Source organism: Cibotium barometz, chromosome 28, assembly GCF_041138505.1.
Source record: "Cibotium barometz isolate CiBa-2024 chromosome 28, ASM4113850v1, whole genome shotgun sequence".
In the NCBI taxonomy this organism is placed as follows: Eukaryota; Viridiplantae; Streptophyta; class Polypodiopsida; order Cyatheales; family Cibotiaceae; genus Cibotium; species Cibotium barometz.
In genome coordinates, this window is record NC_141073.1 from 6,225,621 (window position 1) to 6,231,392 (window position 5,772).

A 5,772-nucleotide genomic window follows, 5' to 3' on the forward strand; every position below is an offset into this window, starting at 1 on the left:
CCATTCTTAACTTGGTTCTGAGAGAGATTGTCAGTCTCCACTTTTTTCCACTAGAACAGAAGGGTTTAGGACCCTCTATCATTGTGGAGAATGATAGTAGTACTATTATCCAATTCATTTGGAAAATTTGATTTTAGGGGGGATCAATGATGGATTTGGTAAAGGGAGAATGACAATACTGCCATTCTCCCCTCCTCCCTCCTCTAATCCAAATTTTATGGGAGAATTGCACCACTATAATTCTCCCTCTTGTATAAAATGGAGGAAGAATGGCAATGGTGCAATCCTCCTTTAATCATTAAACTTTCCAAGGGAGAATGGCAATTCCGCACGAAGCATGGATTTGTTTGATTTAGTGCATTATCATTTTGGGGAGAATAGTAGTGTTGCCATTCTACCTTACTTTGATTACAACGAAAACATGGAGCATGGTTTTTTTTTTGGTTTGGTGCATTATCGTTTTAGGGAGAATAGTAGTGTTTCTAGTCATAATGTCATCTTAGCTAGACTTTTCCAAACTCACTCCTCATTAAAGGACCCATTCCTCATTGAATATTTGGTTTGAGATGAGAAAGGAAATGGTGCCATTCTCCCTCTTATTAGATTTAGCTTGATTCAGTGCATTATCATTGGGGAGAATCACAGTGGTGCCATTCTCCCCTGAACCAAAATGCCAAACCACTACCATTCGCTTCTTGGAAAATTAGATGTAGAAGATGGTAATGGAAGAGGAAAGACTGGTACTATTTATTAAGAATGACAATGGGGAGGAATGATACATTATTACATTCATATAGATTTTGCTGTCCATTGATAAAACATTGGTAAAATAATCATGTCTTTTGCAACTAAAAAGAACACAAAGTAGAAACAAACTAGATATTTCTTGGAATATTACTTACATATCTCTATAGATTTTGCTGTCCATTGATAAAACATTGGTAAAATAATCATGTCTTTTGCAACTAAAAAGAACACAAAGTAGAAACAAACTAGATATTTCTTGGAATATTACTTACATATCTCAATTAAAAAAAGGCATTTATGAATGGAGTCTTGTTATTACTTCACTATCTCAAATTAAGCATAACAGAGATTCACATGTCTTCAATTATAACATTAAAAGACATCAAAGGATTTATAAAAATATATAAATGTGCAAATGTGAAAGTTGTATTAACAAAAAAATATAATCCATAACTTCTAAATTATAACTTGAAGGATAAACGACGAACTATTTGTGAGCACCTTCAATGTTTTCAATGAACAAAGTATTCCATATACAATTAAACATTTTGTTGAAAAGACACAAAAGCATTTATATTCAAAGTGTAAGGTTGCATTGGCACACAAAACACAAAAATGACATCTGGCAATGAATGAAAAAGTAGTCATAGTGTTATTAATCAAATTCATAGTCTGCAAATAGCTCCTCACCTATACAAATATCATCTATGGTTTCAACATAAATGTAACCATTTCTACAATGTCTACATTATCCATAGAGATGGACCAAGGTGATAACTCAGTAGAAAATACATAACAGACATTGGGATTGATACTTGAACTTCTACTATTGTTGATATACCTTGCCACATTGCCATTTCTAACATCACCAACAATGTACACCATCTCCTTCGATGGGACTTTAGGGTCTTCTAAGATGGAATACTTCTTTATCCTTGGATTGACTTTACACATATTTTTCCAATATTTATCTGAGTATTTATCCCCTCCATAATGAAGGATGATTGTCCCTCTCTTGATAAAACTATTTCTAAACACACTGCAATCATCCAGAAAAACTCTCATGAAAGTTGTAAGAAATGGTGCAAACACCTGCTGTACCCATTTTTGAAATGTAGGAGGAGCATTTTTCAAGCCAAATGTCATCACATTACTGGCAAAGACTCCCCATTCTATCATAAAAGCTGTCTTATCTCTATCTTTAGGTGCCACCATAATCTGTTTGTAGCCACTAAAGCCATCAAGAAAACTGTATATCTCATGTCCTGCAAACTGAATCAAGCAGAGTGTCACAAAATGGTAGTGGAAAAGTCATCAAGAAAACTGTATATCTCATGTCCTGAAAACTGAATCAAGCAGAGTGTCACAAAATGGTAGTGGAAAACGATCTATGATGGTTGCTGCATTCAACTTTTTGTAATCCACACATACCCTGATCTTTCCATTCTTTTTAGGAACCACCATAATTGGTGACAACCAAGTAACTGCATGTACATGATATATAAATCCCACTCTAAAAAGCTTATCAATCTCCTCCTTTACTTGTGTATCTTTGTTGAACTACAGGTACATCATCCTTTTTCAAATTGATCTTGTGCTGATAAAATTTTGGATCCACTCCTTTTATATCTATATAATGCCATACAAAAATATCACTGAATTCAACAAAAGGCTTTTAAGATCTTCCTTAAACTGTTCTTTCAGATTTATACTAATTTTTACGTTTCTTGGATCCTCCTATGTTCCCAAATTTAAATCCTGCAAATCATCCTCTTTGACATATGCTCTTCAAAAGCTTTTTTAGCTTGTATTACTGCTTCAATGTCTTCCTATGTATATTCTACTCTTTCCTCATCTTGATTTGATGCAATCTCTTTCTACATTCTCGGATCCAATCCTTGATCTGACATAATTGGAGTTTGTCCTGGGCTGGTACTCCTTCTGAAACATATATTGTTGCACAATCTGCTCAACATCCACCTCAAAAACAGGCACCACTGATGGATTGCTCTTAAAAAATTCTTCTTCCTCATCCTCTTGTAGTTCTGGTATCATATTGATTGTTTCCACAAGAAATGGCCTAAAAGCTCTAGGTATGATGTCCAATTTGACCTTCTTTTTACCTCTCCTTATCACAATCTGATCAGCTCCCAATCCTGCTTCACTTGGGCAACTCTCAACCAAGGTCTTCTCCCAGAATCATGGGATAATGATTTTCTGATTCTTCAAGTTTTAAGACAACAAAATTTACTACAAAATTCAGTCTAACAACCTGAAAATTCTACCCTCTAACAATTCCCACCCAGAGGATGTACCCTCCTTTGATCTACCATTTTCACGTGAAAGGGTGCATCATCGAATTCATAAATCCCCAATTTCCTACAAATTGATTCTGGAAGGATATTGACACCTGAACCTCCATCCAATAAGGCTCCCTTAATGTTAACATTTCCAAGTTTAACATCCAGCACCGGGACTCTATAATCAACATCCTCCACTTGGGATGGTTTTGGTGGAACCCTTGCACCATCTTTTTGAACTTCTCACACATTGCCAACCTTCCACTTTGCCATAAGCTTTTCCTTAAATGTTGGGACCAAGCTCAAAACTTGTTCCAAAGTTAAATGCAATTGAGCTTTCATTGAAGCCTGAAATAAGCTTTCTTCATCTGGGGTAGAGTTAAATGCAATTGAAGCCTAAAATAAGCTTTCTTCATCTAGGGTAGAGTTAAATGCAATTGAAGCCTAAAATAAGCTTTCTTCATCTAGGGTAGAGTCTTGCTTCATTTCCAACCCACTTTTTGATATATTGACAATGCAGCCACATCCTGAGAGGGTAATATGGTGTAACACATTGCTCCTCCTGTCTTCCCTGAACTTTGTTCAACTCCTTTATGACTCCTATTCTAATTCCCTTATGAGCTTCCCATTCAATGGGATCTTCCATTTTTTGCTGAAACTTCAGGGGACTTCTTGCTACCTTGATTTTTTGACCTAGTAATTGCCATCGAATCCACATCCTGCACATCTTCTATTTTCATGTATTGTGTACAATCACACTTCCAATGTATTTTTTGGTCACTTTTCCCATGTTTTTCTTGTCTTGCTAGTCCTTCATTAATTTCTTCCAACATTACTGCATTCAATTGAGCAGGGGGCTGATTTTGTTAATTCTGATTCCCTTCCCGCCTTTCATTGTATTTGACAATTGGAATTCCCCTTTCATTTCTATGCTTACACCAAAGCTCATAGCTTGGACCTTGCCTATGACATGGCAAGCCACAATAATTACATTTCATATTTCTATTCTGATTGTCATCTGTTGACCTCTCCATTGAGGATTTTGATTACCCCATTGAAGGTTTTGATTCTGAGTCATAGGTTGATACTGATTTGGGTTTTGATTTCTCCTTGGAGGCTCAGCAGCCCTCCTATTCTGCTCAACTTCAAACCTGATTGGCTTGTGGAGTTGCTTGCTGGTTCATCTGAAAAATGTGGGGTGGAACTCTTTCCCTGTACTGTGGATTATACCAACAATTAGCTGACATATGACCTAGCTTTTGGTAGAGTAGATTTCACAATATGGCCTGGATGTCTCACCCACTAGTGCCATTCCCAGGACTTTAATCTTGTCAAGAATCTTCTTCTCCAAATCATCCTCCATTACTATTTTGATTTTCTTGTTGTCTTTCTTCTTGATTGCTTGCTTCCTCTTCTTCTTTTTTGTTTTCTTTTTCTTCTCACTCCAATCCTCATCATCTGAGTTGTTGGAGTTATTGTCCTCATCCTCTGAATCACTGTTTTCCTCATCTGAATCTTCATCATCCTCTCCATCAACGTCTTCTGACTGCTTCTTCTTTTTTTGGAAGGCAATCCTAATCTCCTTTCTTCCTTGAGTGCTGTATTCACCAGGTCATTAAAGTCATGTACATTCTGAATGTCTTTGCCTAGGCCCTTGCAAATATAGTCTCCCAACTGTTCATGAGTTGGCCTCTAATTTGCCAATAACCTGTTGTATAATTTTTTGAATTTTTGGGTGTAATCTTCCACCCTTATCTTTCCCTATTTCAGCTCCCTAAGCTTCTTGACGATATCGTCAGGGGTCTTCTCCTTCCTGAACCTCACAAGAAAGGCTTCTTTGAGAGCATTATAGTTTGGGAAATGCTGTAATCCATATTGAGTAAACCATCCCACTGCATGACCTTCCAGTGTAGCAGAAAAGTTTTCCTTCTTCACTTCATCCAGGTACATCCCAAAACCAATAGCCTTCCATCTGGTTTTAAACTAACCAACATGACTATCAACATTAGCTCTCTTTGAGCCTGCTGAATTTGGCTAGGTCAACCTTGGGGTTTGCTGGGGCATCAGGCGGTGGATGATTTGCCTACATCATTGGTGGTGGTCTTCTTCTTTTGGGAGGTAACTGTGGTAATGGATTGAAATTCAAAGATCTCTTTGCCCTTAGCAATTGAGCACTAAGTGTTCTTGTGCCAAGAAGCCTTGCCACTCCCCTAGTAACTTCGGCATTTGGTGATGCTATTTCCTCATCTCTTACAAATTCAGGGGAAATGACGTCCTCATCCAAGTTCTCCATTTACTGGTGAATTAGGTGGATTGATTTCTTCATTTGGATCCTCTGCCAAAGATGATAATCTTTCACCCAACCTAATTCTGAACCGCATGCCATACCCATGAACAGGTCTTCTAAAATGTTGTTCCTCTCACTCATCTACATTTTCACCTACAATATCGACACTTGTGATGAAGTTGATGTTAATAACAGTCCTCTAGAAACCTTTAGGCCTCACTTGGACCATTCACTATTCTAAACGGAAGAAAGCTATTCCTCCGTGTTTTCCAAAACGATTGCCCGTATACGCTGAATCACATCCACAGGGGCAAATTGGGAAACTGATCCCTTAGAAATATCTCTACTTAGGCTGTATATTCTTGGAGCCATGCATCCATTTCTTCAGCCTTGCATAGAATTGTTATAGCCATGTCTCCTTCGCATAGAGAAAGCTAC